Source organism: Pan troglodytes, chromosome 2 (assembly GCF_028858775.2).
Source record: "Pan troglodytes isolate AG18354 chromosome 2, NHGRI_mPanTro3-v2.0_pri, whole genome shotgun sequence".
Taxonomy (NCBI): Eukaryota; Metazoa; Chordata; class Mammalia; order Primates; family Hominidae; genus Pan; species Pan troglodytes.
Genome location: NC_086015.1, coordinates 8,057,126 through 8,077,267, shown reverse-complemented (window position 1 = coordinate 8,077,267; position 20,142 = coordinate 8,057,126). Strand labels below are relative to the sequence as shown.

At 39.1% G+C, this 20,142-nt stretch overlaps 1 protein-coding gene and 1 long non-coding RNA gene across 4 annotated transcripts in view; one reads left to right on the top strand and one right to left on the bottom strand.

The window, feature by feature from the left end:
* SUMF1 (sulfatase modifying factor 1) overlaps positions 1 to 20,142 on the top strand; it is a 636,667-nt gene that overhangs the window by 433,943 nt on the left and 182,582 nt on the right. The gene's annotated exons all lie outside the window — the stretch shown is intronic.
* Positions 1 to 20,142, bottom strand: part of LOC129143594 (uncharacterized) — a 55,823-nt gene that overhangs the window by 17,922 nt on the left and 17,759 nt on the right. Inside the window, exon 4 of the long non-coding RNA XR_008547204.1 lies at positions 19,459 to 19,703. This is a non-coding gene — a long non-coding RNA (uncharacterized LOC129143594). The remainder of the gene's footprint in view (positions 1 to 19,458; positions 19,704 to 20,142) is intronic.

Below are 20,142 nucleotides of genomic sequence, written 5' to 3'. Positions count from 1 at the left end.
AGCTGCCAACACAGCTAGAATATAAACAGGCAGAAAAATGTGAAAAGATAGACTGGCCTAGCCTCCCAGCCTACATCTTTCTCTCCTGTTGGAGGCTTCCTGCCCTCGAACATTGGACTCCAAATTCTTCAGTTTTGGAGGTTGGACTGGCTCTCCTTGCTCCTCAGTGTGCAGACGGCCTATTGTGGGACCTTGTGATCATGTCGGTTAATAATAAACTCCCTCAATGTGGAGAAATAGGAACACTTTTACACTGTTGGTGGGACTGTAAACTAGTTCATCCATTGTGGAAGTCAGTGTGGCGATTCCTCAGGGATCTAGAACTAGAAATACCATTTGACCCAGCCATCCCATTACTGGGTGTATACCCAAAGGATTATAAATCATGCTGCTATAAAGACACATGCACACATATGTTTATTGTGGCACTATTCACAATAGCAAAGACTTGGAACCAACCCAAATGTCCAACAACGACAGACTGGATTAAGAAAATGTGGCACATATACACCATGGAATACTATGCAGCCATAAAAAATGAAGAGTTCATGTCCTTTGTAGGGACATGGATGAAACTGGAAACCATCATTCTCAGCAAACTATAGCAAGGACAAAAAACCAAACCCTGCATGTTCTCACTCATAGGTGGGAAGTGAACAATGAGAACACATGGACACAGGAAGGGGAACATCACACTTCGGGGACTGTTGTGGGGTGGCGGGAGGGGGGAGGGATAGCATTAGGAGATATACCTAATGCTAAATGACGAGTTACTGGGTGCAGCACACCAGCATGGCACATGTATACATATGTAACAAACCTGCACATTGTGCACATGTCCCCTAAAACTTAAAATATAATAATAATAAAATTTAAAAAAAAAGAAAAATATTAGCTGTTGAAATGTGAAAAAAAATAATAAATGCCTCTCTCTCTCTCTATATATATATATGGGAGTGTGTGTGTGTATATATATATACACACACACATACTCCTCTCTCTCCCTCTCTCTCTCTCTCTCTCTCTCTCTCTCTCTATATATATATATATATATATATATATATATATTCCATTAGCTCTGTCCCTCTAGAGAACCCTGACTAATACATTCTGCATGTTTTAATTTGTTTAATCTACTCAATATCTATTGGGGTAGGTGTTGCTTTTATTTACATGTTAAAAGTAAAGCTAATTGACTTCTTCAAGGTCATGCATCTGGTAAGCATGGGACTAGGTTTTAACCCAGGCTATTTGACTCTTAGGACTGCATCCTCACCTAAGACTCAATAGCATTATTTCCATTCTGTAGCTGAGCTAATTAAGGTCCAGAGTGAAATTAAGGTTTGTTATAGGCCACCCAGCTGGCAATTCTAGGACTCTGACCAAGTTTTCTGCCTTCTATTTGGAGGCAGTAATGATACATCAGAATTATATGGAATCAGAGAGAGAGTTCAATTCACATCATGGATCTGTTGGACAATAAACTTGAGACCTTGGGTAAATCATGGATATTCTCTAATCTTTAATTGACTCAGGTAAAAAATGGGGGCAATCATACCTATTTCCTTAGGTTATCAGCAGAATGGAGATAATGCTTGTAAAATGTCTTGCATGAAGTGAGTAAACAATAGCTCTTATTATCAGTCAGTGCTCTTTCCACTACACCAGCTGCCTCTCTAGAAATAATTGAGCAACTCTCAATTATTTTTAGCATGAGCCATAGGCTGTTGGCAGGCACTACCTGATAAATCAACATCAGCATAGGGGAAAGGCTCAGAGGTATGTCCCAGACCTGAGAAATACAGTGGCTGAGACTAGGATACCTAGTAAGGTTCCAGTGAACTTGATATGTCTAACGCAGTCAAAGCTGAGAATTGGGGCTTATTAATAAGCTTCATCCTCTTTCCTTAGCTGTTTTCCTAGATGAGTTTCTGGTAAACATGATTGCTCATTATCTTTTCTGCTGCATATAAGCTCCCTCCTATAAGATGAGATTCCAAAGGCAGTTCTGGAAAGCTGAGCAAAATGTGGTGGTGTTGAGGAAGTGGTGAAGGCTGAAGATTGTTCTTTGTGTCACATTATAAGTATTGGAGTAGATTACTGAAATACATATTGGTGGTTAGTTTCTAAAGCATGATCCCTTGAATGAACATTGATGTGCCCCAGAAACAGAGTTCTGTTCAGAATGATTTATGGTCGGTGGTGCTATGGTGTGATCTGAATTACCTTTGACAGGAAGAGCAGATATCAAATGAATTTATAGGATAGAAATAGGTGGATAAGCATAAATGCAGAAATGTTCCAGGTTTCTCAGGTCCTTGCAAGGAGACTTTTGGGGTATACCTGAAGCTCTACTACCTGACACTTACTGGCACTGAAGGTTTAACTGTAGAAATGTGTGAATTGTCTGCTCCCTTCTGAGGTTTGTGTATTTCTCTTTCCGCCAGTCTTTCCCTCCTAAAAAAGGAAAAAAACAAGAGGAGTAGAAGGAGGCTCAGAAATAGTGACATCTAGCCTGTCTTGGTGGCTGCTTTTCAATAACATGAACTAATGTACAGCTCTTTTAGATGTGTTAGGCATCTCAGGCAGAAGAAATGATCAAGTCCGTCATATCCAACTTGATTTTTTTTTTATCGAAATGAATTCCAAAAAGCCATCCTGTTGGTAAGGTAGGTACCTCTATAAGCTCTGGACTCAAGTGGACCTACCTATCTCTAAATCCTACCTCTGTCACTTAATAGCTATGAGTCTATGGGAAAGTTACCTTATTTCTCAACCCACAGTTTCCACATCTGTAAATTGGCAATAATCATAGTGCCTATCTATCACATAGGCTTATTATAAAGATTAAAGATTAAATTAGAAATATACTACTTAACAATATCTAATCTGTAGTACACATTCGGTGTTATCTCCTGTCCCAATTCTATGGATGTATTAATCTTGGCAAGTTACAATGGGACTAGTTTATTCTGCTTTTCTTGTAGGGTTAGTATTTAATAAAAGGTCAACCTTCACTTCAGAAGGCAGAGCTTTAGCCAGGCCCAGCGAGGCAATACCCAGAACAGTGTTTGGAGCCAAGGAGAAGGAGAGACAGCATTAGGTGTTGACAAGCCCCTTAGGTATCTCCTGGCTCAGTCGCCTGGAACAGGAGGTTCAGAGAACGTCATAGGCAACTGCTCTTACTCCTAGCCTGCTGCCAGGGCAGGCAGGAAACAGAAAGCTCAAGCCAGCCAGATTGCAGGTGCAAAAGCCACTGGAGACAGGAGCCCATTCCAAAGCTGCCTGGCACAGCTGTTTAAAATGAAGGTCGGCCAAATTCTGAGGCATCACCTCTATTGCTCTTGAAGAGAAACAAACCAACAAAAAAAGTAGATTTGAGAAACATGAATGTCTGATTTGGCCTTTCAAGGTGGTCAACTAGGGTGCTTTGAAATTATAGAATTAGACTAAATGTAAGTACAAACTCTGCTTTTACAGAGGGGGACACACAGAACCAGAGAGGGAGATGAACTGTCCCATTCCACATAGCCATTGGTGCAGAGTCAGCCTGTGGCCTGAATCTCTGGACTCTGGCTTCTGTTACACAGCACTGCTGGCCAATGCCTCTTGGAAATTTGAGGGATACAAGTCATGCAAGAATCTAATATACTGAGTTTCTTAATAGTAAGTTTATGAAAATTAAGAAGCATAAATATGTTTCTCTCTGATCTTCTAAATTTCCTAGATGGGAGGGATTTAGCTTACCCAAATCTGGACCTTTGTAGCTTAAGAATGGTTTTTCTGGAAGCAAATGAGGGAGCAAATACAATACCTTTTATGTTTTTGCCTTTGCTTGGCTTTTGAAACTTGTAACAGGTGTAGCTTTAAAAAAACCTTCTTTTTTAACACAGGAAAATAATATGCTTTCCTTTATATGAAAAGGTGGTACAGGTGATGCTCTTGCCCTAAAGGATGAAGCTGAGCTGCTTTTTGGAGTGGTGTTGATGGATTTGATAAGTGTACAGCACCATTATTTCACTGGCCCCTATTGTAACCAAGAATGGACATTTGCAAGAAAGCAAGCCCAGGTGGGGAGTGCATGCCTGGTCCACAAAAAAAGCTGAGCTAAGTGTGTCTGGCTGGGGATTCAACCCTTAACCTTAGATTCCTTAGCGCGAGATTCTAACAGCTGAGCTGTAAGCATTCTTCTCAAGTGTTACAGTTAAACACCCACATGCCCCATCACACAATGCTGAATCCCTACAGATCAGTTAAACAGACACTGTTCCTACCAGAGACAATGAAAGATCAAACTGCCCAAAACAACCAGGTAAACAAAGACGCTGTTTTGCATCTTTCTACTTTCAAAGAACCTTAGACAGCAAGTAAGCACTTTCTAACTTACCCAAATTCAGGGTCATTAAAACATGGCATTTATACCTCTTCTATTTTTTTTTTTTTTTTTTTTTTTTTTTGAGACGGAGTCTCGCTCTGTCGCCCAGGCTGGGGTGCAGTGGCGCGATCTCGGCTCACTGCAAGCTCCGCCTCCCGGGTTCACGCCATTCTCCTGCCTCAGCCTCCCGAGTAGCTGGGACTACAGGTGCCCACCACCACGCCCGGCTAATTTTTTGTATTTTTAGTAGAGACAGGGTTTCACCGTATTAGCCAGGATGGTCTCGATCTCCTGACCTCGTGATCCGCCCGCCTCGGCCTCCCAAAGTGCTGGGATTACAGGCGTGAGCCACCGCGCCCGGCCTATACCTCTTCTATTAAACCTACCTAAATGACTTGACAGAGATCTTGGAGAATAAGGATGTGTCCTCCAGAGCATTAGAGCCCTATAAAAATATAATGTAATTCAAACATGTGAACTACATTTGTAATTTTAAATTTTCTAGTACATATATTATTTAGGGTGAAAAGAAACAGGTGAAATTATTCTTAAAATTATATTTTTGGAATCTATTTTACTAAAACAATCCCTCCAAACTACTATCATTTTTACATGGAATCAGTATAGAAATTACCAATGTTATTATTTTTATTCTAAGTCTTCAAAATCTGATATGTATTTGACATGTATAGTCTGTTCTGTGAAAAGGCCACATATGCAAAGTGACCACCAAGCACAGAAGGAGCTGAGAAACCAAAGAATGAGGCAGACAAATCCAGTTTGCTAGTAAAGGGTGATTTACTGGGGAACTTGCCTCATGGTCTTGGGTGGCAGCAAGACAGGTAGATCTCCACACCATTACTCCTCAGACCAGGAGCTTATATACCACAGAGAAAGGGCATATGTGCTCTATAGCCAATTAAAGGCAGCCCTCCAGAAAAGGCAAGAATGCTATGTGCATCATAGCCTATAATTTGTGCAATAACATCAAGGTTGCTTTGATGTAAAGGCGGGATTTATAGCAAGTACATATTCTCACATTGAGGACAGTAAATAGAGTGGGAATCAGAAAGCATTCCTGGGACTGAGGTTAATAAGTCAACATAGCTATTAACATTTAATATGGAGTCACTTTGTCTGCACACAGTCCATGCCACTTGGACTGGCCCTATTTCAGTGCTCAATAGCTGTGTGTGACCTGTGGTAACTTTGTTGGTCAGTGTAGCATCAGAGCCAACATGAAGATCCCAGCCAATAGAGATCCCAGGGCTTGCTGGCATTCTCCAGGACTGACCTCTGGAAGCAACTGGTTCTCTTAATACAATTAGGAAGAACAAATACTAACTAAGCAAAAACCAGAATAATTGTTTTGAGGTAGATTTTACTGAGTACTCAGTGGATTTATCCATTCAGCTCTCTGGGAGTTGCACAGGAGGTTAACATATTCTTATAGACCTGTTGGGGGGCGGGGGGGCAGTCTTTTCTGCCCCAAATAACATTTTCTTCTGGAACACCTCTTTGGTAGCAGACAACTGCCTGTGTAGACAGGAGTACAAAGGGGCACTGTATTATTCTCTTGTGTATGGCCATGGCTGTTTTTCAGGATATGTTGTGATATAGACATATCCACTTCTCTAAATGCTTGAAATTTAACTAGAGGAGAGTTGTACACTTTTCTTCCTTTCCATTATCAAATAATCAAAAGTTATTTCTGAGGGTGAAGCTGTTCCTTGTGGTCACTCTTTAAAACTAGGCAGGAGGAAGTGATCTTGCCACTCTAAAAATTGTCTAATGCTATTGCCTACAGGCCAAGGGAAAAGGCTTCCCTTTTCTGCATGAAGGCTAGTTTTGTCAGTGATTACAATTTTATTGTTGACACTGTACCTCTGTATTAGTGTTGGTGCAAGGCTCATAAACTTTAGCAACTTCATTACTCACCAATTAGTTTCGAATGAATTTTACTATCTTGAATCTAATGGTGCTCTTCATGGAGTGGGCTCCATGTTCATAAAGGATTTAAGGATTTCACATCTGAGGATCTGGAGGGATAGCACAGATTCAGAGACACCATTTTTTTCATGTGCGTGTGTGTGTGTGTGTGTGTGTGTGTGTGTGTTTGTTTAGAAATGACGTCTCGCTAGGTTGCCTAGGCTGGCCTTGAACTCCTGGTCTCAAGTGATCCTCCTCCCTCAGCTTCCTGAGTGGCTGGGACTACAGGCTTGTGCCACTATGCCCGGCTTACCACCAGTTTTTTAGTTGGGAATTTTTATTTGACAGAGACGCCTCAGGTCTCTAAGTCAGAGGAAAATGGCTTTCAATTACTGCCTTCCAATTTCATTGATGCAACCTTCCCTTTTCTCAGAGGCTGTACACAAGTGTGGAAAATGCCCTGGAAATGGAACCAGAGGACTTGAGTTTCAGTCCAGGCTCCTCTGCATCTTGGTGTGGGACCTCAAACCGGTTGCTTAAGCTTCCCAAGTTTCAGTTTGTTCGTCTACGAAATGGAAACTAAACACAAAGGGCTGTCCTGAGAGTTAAGTGAGATGATGGACATTAAATGTCATTAAAGTGCTTTGTGAACTATAAAGTATTCTGCAAGTGTGAGGAAGGGATACTTGTTGAGCCAAGGAGAAGTATATACTTGTGAAGACCATGCTCATCTTGAGAGCCATTCTTGAGTTTAATAAACTTGGGGTGCTAGCTTAGATCCTGCTCTTTTTGGAATCCCCCCATTCTGGTTTGGTAAGACAGTGACTTAGGAAAGAGATGAGGCCTTACATGCATTCCAGCCAGTGGAATGATCCCATCATCACCATATTAATTTTTCTCATCTCTACTCAAACTCATTTCCCTTCCAGGGTGTCAATGACGGTCATTTCATCCTGGTTTCACCTGGATTAAAAGTTTGGGATAGAGCAGCATTGTTATATGTTGCAGGTTCAGGGTTGGTAGAGTTGGCCTTATACATTCTTAGCCTCATAGGAGAAATCTTCTCTGAGTTCAGTTCACATTGTAGACTTCTGAGTATCCTATAGCAGATGTGAGTTTAAACAGATCTCATCATCTTGTATTTCTGCAAACTCTGTCTCAGAGATAACCAGCTTAGTTTCCTCCTTCCCCACCTCCCTCCCCCTCTCTCTTCCTCCCTGTCTCCTTTCCTGTCTTTGAAATTAGGATAGTAACATTTGATATTCAGGTAACTTATTAATTTGAGTCATTTCAAACATCTAAGTTTTTTTATGTATTAATAAGTTTAACCTGTAACACTTTTGACTGTTGGACCCATATCTTATTTATGTCTGTCTTGTTATTGTGTAGAACCTAGTACAGTGCTTTGTACATAGTAGGTGCCTAGTAAGTGTCTTCTGAATGAATAGTGAGTAATAGCAATCAATACTTTTGAGGATCTAAAATGTGTTGGAAATCCTCCAGAGACATTCCTTTACTCTTCACAGTGACAGGTTATATTGCTCCCATTTTGTAGATGAGAAAACTGAGTGGCAGTGTGCTTAAGAGGTTTACCCAAGGTCATTCAGTGGCAAGATACATGGATTTAAAATTGGCTAGTATTGCTCCAAAGCTCGTGCATTTTGTGCTATATTTCCACATCTTTTAATACTTGCCTCCCAATCTTAATATAAGTAGTTCTTTTTTAGAAAATGAAACATTTAAAAAAGGCAAAATGGTACTAGAACAGGGGCCAGAGGCTATAGAAAATTCATATTTAAGAAAGAGAAAGAGTCTGACAAGGAGATACTTCTCTTCTTTAAATCCCATTCTACTGTTACATTTCTCTTTAATTTTCACAAAACAACTGACATTTAATGAATATTTATGTGCCAGGTGCTGTGATTAGTGCTTTACATGCATTTACTTCTCACGACAACCCCACGAAGCAGATACTGTTATTTTTCTAACCATCAGATGAAGAAATTATGACACAGAGAGATTAAGACCCTCATCCAAGATCACACTGCAAATCCTAGATTAATTTTAAACCTAGGTCTCTCTGACTCCAGAGTGGAAGCTTTTAACCGCTACATGATGCTGTCTCACTTTTTCTGCCTTTGTAGTCAGAACTACCAGTTATGTGTTAGTTCGTTTGTGAATGTTGATAATCCCTGTAAGATTGCAAGCTCCTTGAGAGTTGGGCATCTTGACTTTAACTTGTGCATTGCTTCATACTGCTCAACTAGTGTTCGACAAGTGCTCATTTAATACTTGGGCATTCTCAGACTGAGTCAGCTGATCAGTCAGTCTCTCTATGACACTAAGAGAAATGAGTGTTTATATCTTCAGTGGTATTGTTAAAAACATCATTTTAAACAAAATTTTATTTTTAATTAACAACACAATTTTTATGCTGAAATAGACACTTTTTGTGCCCTCCGCTACAATCTCTTGATCCACCACTAATTTCCACTATAGCTGTGCTGGACAGTTCCCATGCAAAATGACCTCATCCCACTTTAAGCACCTCCCATCAATCTGAATTTCTGCCTCAAGACTTTTTCCAAAGGCCCGGGAGCTGGCTTGATCTGCCTTTTGGGTAGCACAGAACTTTGGAAAATTGATGCTCCAGAGGCAAACTTCAACCATTAGAAAATAGAATAGATTCCTTAACCTCCTGTCCCTTAGAAGGAAATTCTTAGGTACATCCTACCTGTCACTCAAGAATTAGTCCCCAGCTGCATGGAGCACCACTTGCCCATGGTGGTTAACAGCACCTCTTATGGTTTCTTCCTACCTCTTTGTTTCAATCTCCCCATTCCCTAACTGCTGCTTCCTGGGGGTATCTCCAAAATAAACTCCTGGCACCTAAGTCCTTGTCTGTGTTTATTTATTTATTTATTTTGGGTGGAGATATATAAAAAAACAAATTAGATCCATGCTTATTTGCTAATGGCTTCATGCCAGAGGCCACATATAATGTCACATAATGTGAATAAACCATGTGGTTGGATTCATTAGAGAAGTCATCCCAGAGGAGGTGGAACTTTAAAGGTTTGGATGCATAAGGTGAAGGTGAATGGAGAGAGAGTTTAATTTTAAGAATTGCTCTTTCCACCTTTAATAGTTTGCAACACATAACCAATTATACTGATGAAAACGTGCAATGTTTTAAAAGAATGCAAGAATTAATTTGCTGAAAACTAAGATGGCTACAAATTCAGTTTACCTTCATTCTTAGTTGCATTGTTTTTGGTGTAAAAAAGGCTAACCTGCAATGCATTCCTAGGTCTGTGGTCCATAGCACTTGCCAGTGGATATTTGTTTGTTTGTTTTGTGAGACGGAGTCTCACTCTGTTGCCCAGGCTGGAGTGCAGTCACGCAATCTCAGCTCACGGCAACCTCCGCCTCCAGGGTTCAAGCAGTTCTCCTGCTTCAGCTTCCCACGTAGCTGGGATTACAGGAGCCCGCCACCATGCCCGGCTAATTTTTTTGTATTTTTAGTAGAGACAGGGTTTCACAGTGTTGGCCAGGCTGGCCTTGAACTCCCGACCTCAGGTGATCTGCCTGCCTTGACCTGCCAAAGTGCTGAGATTACAGGCATGAGCCACTGCTCCTGGCCGGATATGTTTTTATTACTTGTTTTCCCCCTTGAGATCTCTGATAGAGTTTTATTTTTAAAAGATGCCAGATATGACATTCATAATCACTGAGTTGTCACCCCACCAAAAAAAGTTGAGAGAAGAACATGGCAGATGGTGTCATGAAAATTATGTTGAAGGATATCCCTCATAATGATGAAAGATGCAGCAGTGAAGTCCTGGCATACATATGGATGGCAGGAAGGATTTGTGCCTGGTGTGTCTGGGCTCTTAATAACTAATGTATCAACTTGTTTGAAAACTTTTTAATTAGGAGGATCAGCAGGATTTGTGGATGAGTCATGAAGAGAAGACCTTTCCCTTTCAGCAAATGAGGACAAACTAACCATCAGTAGCAATAGATGCATTTATTTCAGTCCCCAGTAAAAATGGCACTGTTCAAATGAAGATAAGGCCAAGGGTCTTATCTTTCTATGGGCAAAATCAACTGCTTGGTTCCTTTGCCCTGACTGCCCTTGGTGCTCTCTGGCAGCTGTCACACAAACCACAGGTCTCATGGACTATGCCACAAACTACAAATTTAAATCTGACCTTGCCACTTGCCTGATGAAAAACATTTGCTGGTTCCCTATCACACTCAGCATAAACCCCAAACTCTTTACCACAGCTCTTAAGTCCCTGAAAAGTTTGTCTTCTGCCTCTTATTGCTATTACCTCAGTTTGAGGGGTGCTCTCCTTGCTTCCTGTTTCAGCCAAACTGTCATCCAACAGATCCAAGCTCTTACCAAGCATTTTTATACCTTGGCACTTAACACTCTGAAATGCTGGACCTGGAGTGCTTTTTTCTGGCCTTTTAAAAATGACTAGCTCCCCAAGGTCTCAGCATATAGTATTATCTCAGAAAATCATCCCAGGCCACTTCTGCCACCCTTCTCTTAGCATTCGCTGTCAAGTCCTCTGCTTATTGGCTTTATGGCATTTATGATGAGCCATATTATTCAGTTTATTTATTTATTTTTGCTTCACTGTCTATTTCTCCCATGAAGACAAAATATGTTTCCCAACAACTAGTCTACTGCCTAAAATCTAACAGGCATTCCATCAAATATGTGTTGATTGGGTAGTAGACAAAGTGAAATGCACACTCTAGGGGTGGTGGGCTAGAAATATCATCTTTTGCACATAAAATGAATTTGGAACAATCCAGAAAATGTCTACAGGCTTCACATCTGAGTCCTTCAAACATTAGTTGATGATTCTTGTGTTGGTCCTAGCTAGAGAGCTGCAATCTCTGTTTGGAAATTTGTGTTGACATGCTTGGGAAAGATCTGATGTTGGGCTGAGGTATTGCGATGTAGATGAACAGTTTTCTGGCCATTAAATAAAGTTATGAACTTCCCATTGGCATAATGATCCATAGATGTTTCAGGGATGAAGAGTTGAGACTGCAACCTGAATGCTGCATTTCTTAGATCTCACTGTTGCTCAATGTTGAAATATGATATTATTACTTGAGGTTTCTGTGACTGTGAGGTTTACCATTTTGAATTGGTTTTTACCAGGGTAGAACTCCCAATGGCACATTGTAGATATTCAATAAATATTTAGTGAAAAAAGAAAGATTTATGTTTTCTATTATTAATCAGTAGCTAGTCTTATGACATTCAAGCCCTAGTTTAGTCCTCTCCCACACTGGATGGGGCTGATTTGTGTAATCAGTAGGATATTGTGGAAATGGCAGTGTGTGACTGCTGAGGCCAGGTCACAAAATATAGTGTGACTTTCTCTTGCTCTTTCTTGGATCATTCATTCTGGGGGAAATCAGCTTCCATGTTGTGAGGATGTTCTGGCAGCCTATGGGGAGGTTTATGTGGTGAGACTGAAGCCTCCTGCCCATAACCATGTATGTGAACCATATGGAAACTGATCGTCCACCCCCAGTCAGGCCTTCAGATGACTGCTGCCCCAGCCAACTAAGCTGCTAAGCTGTAAGATAATAAATGTTTAATGTTTTAAGCTACTTAGTTTTCAGGTATTTTTTTATAAGACAATAGATAACAAATACACAGAGGAATCAAAGCAATGACCCTAAACAAAACCTCATTAGAAACCAGGCTTTCCAAGTCTTTGTATTGTGAATAGTGCCGCAATAAACATATGTGTGCGTGTGTCTTTATAGCAGCATGATTTATAATCTTTTGGGTATGGGATGGCTGGGTCAAATGGTATTTCTAGTTCAGGATCATTGAGGAATCACCACACTGTCTTCCACAATGGTTGAACTAGTTTACAGTCCCACCAACAGTGTAAAAGTGTTCCTATTTCTCCACATCCTCTCCAGCACCTGTTGTTTCCTGACTTTTTAATGATCTCCATTCTAACTGGTGTGAGATGGTGTCTCTTTGTGGTTTTGATTTGCATTTCTCTGATGGCCAGTGATGACGAGCATTTTTTCATGTGTCTGTCGGCTGCATAAATGTCTTCTTTTGAGAAGTGTCTGTTCGTATCCTTTGCCCACTTTTTGATGGGGTTGTTTGTTTTTTTCTTGTAAATTTTTTAAAGTTCTTTGTAGATTCTGGATATTAGCCCTTTGTCAGAAGAGTAGATTGCAAAAATTTTCTCTCATTTTGTAGGTTGCCTGTTTACTCTGATGGTAGTTTCTTTTGCTGTGAGGAAGCAGCTCTTTAGTTTAAATAGATCCCATTTGTCAAGTTTGGCTTTTGTTGCCATTGCTTTTGGTGTTTTAGACATGAAGTCCACTTGGAACCAACCCAAATGTCCATCAATGATAGACTGGATTAAGAAAATGTGGCACATATACACCATGGAATACTATGCAGCCATAAAAAAGGATGAATTCGTGTCCTTTGTAGGGACATGGATGAAGCTGGAAACCATCATTCTCAGCAAACTATTGCAAGGACAAAAAAACCAAACACCGCATGTTCTCACTCATAGGTGGGAATTGAACAATGAGAACACTTGGGTAAAGGAAGGGGAACATCACACACAGGGGCCTGTCGTGGGGTGGGGGGACGGGGGAGGGATAGCATTAGGAGATATACCTAATGTAAATGACGAGTTAATGGGTGCAGCACACCAACATGGCACATGTATACATATGTAACAAACCTACACGTTGTGCACATGTACCCTAGAACTTAAAGTATAAACAAACAAACAAACAAACAAAAACAGGGCTTAATTCTGTTGTCTTTATCATTCTTTACCCCTGTTCTCATTGGTATCTTAGTGACCTTGTTGTATATTTAAGATAGTAATCTGATGTCTACCATATTATTTGGCAATGTTTTCCCCAATCTATAATTTATCTCTATTTGGGGTTATGCTTTTGATATTCAGAAATGTGTTCATTTATAGGTGACATAGTATATCCATCTTTTTCTTTCTGGTTTTTCAAATTGCTTCTAGTTCCTCTTTCCAAAGCTTTGATTAGTATTCAATTAGTTTTTAAATAGCTTTGTATATATTTAAAATTGTAGTATACATTATCCTGTTGTTTAGTTAACCACTTTTTGCATATAACTTTCCAGTCATCTCATTACTATAAAAATCTAGATTTTTACCTTATATGGTACTATGTATTGCATGGCAGAATTGAAAAGATTGCTAAGGTTATAATAGATTATATACCCCTTTTCTCCTTTGTTTATGTGGTCTTTCACTTTGTCAAAAAAGGAAATTTACATTGATGTGCTCTGTATTATCATGCTGATTGCTATCTAGTACGTTGTTTCTACAAATTCCTTTCCAATTTAAGTTGTAGATGGTTCTAGTTTAGATTTTCTATAAGCAAAAAAGCCCACAGGTCTGCAATTTCATATATCTTAGCTTGTCCAGAAACTTTTAGTCTACTTTCTGGCTTATAGAATATCACCTTGACCTTCTCCCTTCCTTTGGGTTTGTGTTTGATCTGATAGTCTGAACTTGCAGAAATGTCAACAGTCAATTTTCTTTTAATTAATATCCTTATCAGAGCTAACATTATATCACCCTCATTTATAAGTCTTATAAGTAATTTCCCCAGCAGTGTTCTTGAGAGACAAATGACCTATCAATTCTATTGATACCTTTTTTTTTGAGTTTCATGCAAGCTCGAAAGAAAATATCCATTTTGTGGGACAAATTTTTGTTGTGACAAAGTCAGCTTATAATTTCTGTGGTTGAAACTTGACCCAGGAGTTCAGGAAGTCTGTTGTTTGCATTTTGAATTGTTTCCAAGCAGCTGCATTTGATCACAACCTGGGGGCTTCTCTTCTGGCATTTCACCTGTACTGTGTCAAACTAGGTTGGTATTCATTGGTGGCTCTGCAGTGGAGATTTCTGACAAATTCTGTCATTTGTCTGCCCTACAGTCAGGTTCTTTTATGCGTGGTGAACCTGTATCTTTTGTTCTTTCTGCTGCAAGATTTTCAACTTGAAAAAAGTCACTGTGGTGATGTTTTATTCCATTCCTGCCTTTATCAGCAGAGTACCCTAGTCACTGAACAACACCAGCTAATATTTTGACAGTGCCTTTGTGTTGGGGAAGAGTTCTTTTAGATGATTTGTATACTTTTATCCTATCAACACCTAATATATTTTGTGCTTTAATACTTAAAGAAATGTTCTGTGCCCCGTTTCATATCATCTCACAGCTACCCTGTAACATTCACTCCCATATTTTAAACTTTTCAATGGCCATTTTTGCTGGCCTTCTTTTCATTTCGTCAAACCAGCTATGCTTCCTGCCACTACGGAGCCTTTGAACATGGTGGTACCTTTTCCTCGAATATGCTTCCTCTTACCTCCTTCCTCCTTTCAGTGAATTAATGACCACTCATCTGTCAAATCCAAGTTGAAGCATCACCTGCTACGAAGGAGGTCAGGTACTTTTGTTTTATTCTCTGAAAGGACCATATTAGTTGTCTTCAAATCCTCATTCATTTGTTGTATGATTATTTAATACTTAACTCTCCCTCTATACCATAAAAACCATGAGAATGAGTGAATGGTTCTTAAATTATACATATGGAAACTAGGCTTAGAAATCTTAAATAGCTTGACCAAGGTCCTACACAACTGAGTAGCAGAGGTAGAACTTGAACCTAGGTCTTTTATTTCCTAGTTTCATGATTTTTTATTAAACACAGCTGCTCTACACTTCTAAGTCAGCCCTAATTTTTAATATATCTTTCATCTTAAAGTCGTTTTTTGTTTTATTCCTTGCAGGTGGCCAGGATAACTGTGATCCACACCTTGAGTGTGGTTGCAGCTTTAAAGTAAATTATACAAAGTAAGTGAGAGGTATATGAGGGCTCTTCACAAGTTCATAGAAAATGTGTGTTATGAAAAAACTATGCATAGATTAAAAAATTTTTTGCATCAAAATAAATTTGTACTAACTTATTATAACATGTCTGAACAGAAACTACTTTGAGATAATAAGAAGGATAAGACATCAGTTTGAAAAGAGCCCTATCAGAGCAACATGAACATCAAATTTATAATGATGCTTGGGTGAAATCATTGATGCTTTACCAAAAGGTTATGAGGATGGTGCCCCAAAGAAATCAGCAGTTCACAAATGGATGATTTGTTTTAAGAAGAGACAAGATGATTTTGAGGATGAAGCCTGCAGTGGCAGGCCATCCATATCAACTTGGAAGAAAAAAATTCATCTTGTTCATGCCCTCATTGAAGAGGACCAAGGATTAACAACACAAACAATAGTATACACCATAGATAGTGGTTTCAACCACATTCTGATTGAAAAATTAAAGTTGAACAAGCTTTCTCCTGGATGGGTGCCAAACTTTTGTGCTCAGATCAGCTGCAGACAAGAGCAGAGCTTTCAATGGAAATTTTAAACAAGTGTGATCAAGATCCTGGAGCATTTATTTGAAGAATTGTAACAGAAAATGGAACATGGTTTTACTGATACAATGCTGAAGGTAAAGCACATTCAAAACAATGGCTACAAAGAGATAGAAATGGTCCAGTCAAAGCAAAATCAGAACTGTCAAGAGCAGAGGTCATGGCAGTAGTTTCTTTGGATGTTCAAGGCATTTTGCTTATTGACTTTCTGGAGGACCAAAGAATGACAACATCTTCTTCTTATGAGTGTTTTGAGAAAGTGAGCCAAAGCCTTAGCACAACACCACCTTGGAAAACATCACCAGAGAGACCTTCTCCACCACAACAACGCTCCTGCTCATGCTTCTCAACAAACTAGGGCAATTTTGCAAGAGTTTTGATGGGAACTCATTAGGTATCCACCTTACAGTCCTGATTTGACTTCTTCTGACTTCTTTTTGTTTTCTAATCTTAAGAAACCTTTAAAAGACACTCATTTTATTTTATTAACAAGTAGAAAGACTGTATAGACGTGGTTGACTTACCAGGACCCTCAGTCCTTTAGGGATGGCTAAATGGCTAGTATCATCACTTACAAAAATGTCATGAATTTGATGGTGATGGTATAGAGAAATCAAGTTTATATTTTTTATTTTTATCTTTTAATTCCATTTTTCCGGAAAAATGGTTTTAGATTTGTTACGTGGGTTTAGTATGTGATGCTGAGGTTTGAGGTCTGAATGATCCCATCACCCAGGTAGTGACCATAGCACCCCATAATTTTTTGCCCCTTTCCTCACTTTCCTCCTTTCCCCATGTAGTAGTTCCCAGTTTCTATTGTTGCCATTTTTATGTCCATGAGTACCCAATGTTTAGCTCCCACTTATAAGTGAGAACATGCAGTATTTGGTTTTATGTTCCTCTGTTAATTCACTTAGGATAATGGCCTCCAGCTGCATCCATGTTGCTACAAAGGACATGATTTCATTCTTTGCTATGGCTGTGTAGTATTTTATGGTATATATATACTACATTTTCTGTACCCAAGGGATCCCCAGCCCCTGGGCCACAGACTGGTACCAGTCCATGGGCTGTTAGGAACTGGGCGGCACAGCATGAGGTGAGTGGTGGGCAGGTGAGCATTACCACCTGAGCTCTGCCTCCTGTCAGATCAGCCATGGCATTAGATTCTCATAGTAGTGCAAACCCTATTGTGAACTGCACATGAGAAGGACCTAGGCTGCATGTTCCTTATGAGAATCTAATGCCTGATGATCTGAGGTAAAACAGTTTCATCCTGAAACCATTTCCCCACCTCCCCTCCCCACCTCCATATGGGGAAAAATTGTCTTCCTCAAAACTAGTCCCTGGTGTCAAAAAGGTTGGGGACCATTGCTTTATCTGATCCACTGTTGATGGGAACCTAGGTTGATTCCATGTCTTTACTATTGTGAATAGGGCTGTGATGAACATATAAATGCATGTGTCTTTTTGGTAGAACAATTTATTTTCTTTTGGATATGTAGCCAGTAATTGGATTGCTGGTTTGAATGTTTTAAATTTTAAGTTCTGTTCTAAGTTCTCTGATAAACCTCCAAACTGCTTTTCACAGTGGCTGAAGTAATTTGTATTCCCACCAACAATGTATAAGCATTCTGTTTTCTCCACAGCCTCACCAGCTTCTGTTGTTTTATGATTTTTTAATAATAGCCATTCTGACTGGTGTAAGATGGTGTCTCTTTGTGGTTTTGGTTTGCATTTCTCTGATAATTAGTGATGTTGAGCATTTTTTCATATGTTTGTTGGCCACTTGTATGTCTTCTTTTGAGATGTGTCTGTTCATGTCCTTTTCCCACTTTTTAATGATGTTATTATTATTATTTTTTTGCTTGTTGAATTAGGTTCCTTGTAGAGTCTGGATATTAGATCTTTGTCAGATACATATTATGGGAATATTTTCTCCCATTCTGTAGGTTGTCTATTTACTCTGTTGATAGTTTCTTTTGCTGTGTAGAAGCCCTTTAGTTTAATTAGGTCCCACTTGTTAATTTTCATTTTTATTACAATTGCTTTGAGGACTTAGTCAAATTCTTTCCCAAAGCTGATGTCCAAAATTGTATTTCCTAGGTTTTCCTCTAGGATTCTTTTATTTAAATCTTTAGGTCTTACACTTAAATCTTTAATCCATCTTGAGTTAATTTTTACATGTGGTGAAAGGTAGGGGTCCAGTTTCATTCTTCTGCATATGGCTAGCCATTTATTCCAACACCTTTTATTGAGTAGGGGGTCCTTTCCCTATTGCTTATTTTTGTTGCCTTTGTCAAAGATTAGATGGCTGTAGGTGTGCAGTATTATTTCTGGGTTATCTTATCTTTTCCATTGGTCTATGTGTCTGTTTTTGTACCAGTACCATGCCATTTTGGTTATTGTAGCCTTATGGTACAGTTTGAATTTGGGTAATGTGACACCTCTGACTTTGTTCTTTTTGCTTAAGATTCCACAAATTTTTTAAAGTCCCTTTTTATATCAGTGTGCCTGCACATATGTGGGTGGAAAAAGGAAATGGAAATTATACTTCTTCAAAAATCTTTTCCTTTTAATGTGTTTCAGTTTCAGAGATGTGGATTGGGCTGTGGAGGATATCATAAAGAAATTCCTTTGGTGTAGGGCTGTGGGGGACGGTCAAAGCATTGTTTTGAACTTATCATATGTTTGGCCTGAACTCTAAGATCTAAGAAGCATTACACCTAGCCCAGAAATGATTAAATATTTGTAATCCTGAATTTTCTACTCATTAGCTGTGAGATTTTGTACAAGTCCCTTTGCCTCTGTGGCCTCAATTTCCTGTCTAGTAAATTGTGTATGTTGGGGCTGGAGATGATTGTAGAATTTTTGACAGAACTTCTGACGGTAAGTGTATAAAAAAGACTCATTCCCTGGGGATCTGTAATAGAAACTTATTCTATTATGTAATTCAGCTCTTCCAAGAGTCCACTTGTCTTTGGATTATAGCAGTTTGTGGGCCTCATTTTAGGCCATATTGCATAAGACAGGATTGAATGCCTGGTGTATTTATTTCCAGTTAGAATTATGAAATGTGAGCACTAGTAGGGACTTTGTGAGTCAGTAAATACAGCCACTCATTTTGTGTATGAAGACAGCTGAGGCTCAGATAGGAAAAACAGAGAGCTGGAACTCACAACTGAGGACTGGCTTGTAGGTCCAGTATTGTTTCTACTACACTGAGTAGTTTAAAAAGATCTTAAAATAATCTCTGATATAAGTAATATTAAAATTTGGAAAACATAATGAAGAATTAGTCTCTTTATCTTCCTTTTCTAATAGGAATATCATTTTTCTAATTATAAAAACAGTACATACTCATTGTAACAAAATCCAAGCCATTCAGAAGTGCATAGGGAGAAAATGAAGGATTCACTACAATCCCAGTCTTCCATGAAAATCACTGTTAATTTGATTCACCATTTTTACGCTTTTCTCTTTCTCAAACATACATACAAAGTTAAAAATTAGTTCATATTATACATACTATTTGCATCCTACTTCTTTTTCTTAGCAATATTTAATGGACACATGGGCAACAGATGGACATCGTTTCTTGTTAGTACTAACTTACTGTGTTTATTGTTAGAATCTTGTTAGTATCCAACTTACTCTGCTTATTGGCTGGATGATAGTCCAGTGTGTTACTGTACTATACTTAAGCAATCGTCTCCTGATGGATATTTATATTGTTTTCAGTCTTTATCTTAGGCATTGCTGCAGTAAACATCTTTCGGCATACATCTTTCCATATTTATCTGTTTCCTCATAAGAAATTTCTGGAAACCACACTTCAAGTTAATCACAGTATTTAGTTGCAAAGATGGCATAAATAGAGCAATACAGTTAGCCAATTCCTGTGGAAGAAAAAAAGGATATTTCAGACTAAGGGTGATTTTAGGTACAAGTCCACAGAATGCACAAAGCTTTCTTTGGTCAAGCTTTGTAATTTTATAATCACAGTTTTGCAGGATTAGCTCCGTGTGCTGAATTCCAGTTCAGTGGATTCCACAAATCCTTTCTAGCTGCTCTCTACATCATTGCTTCCCTTGGCTAAAGTTCACTGTAAATGGATCTAATGAGGTCAAAGACGCCTAGAGTTCAGTTTATTTCTTCCAGCTCACAACAGTTGTTTTCTCTTCAGCTTTGTTCTGAGTTAATCAGGTATGGGAGGTACTACCAATTATGTGTTAAGGAGTCAGGCAAAGAGGAAAAATGTCACTTTCTTACTGATCGATTGTTGTTTATGAGAAAATAAGCTGATGATGTCTCTGAACTGGCTTCTTGCCCAGGGGG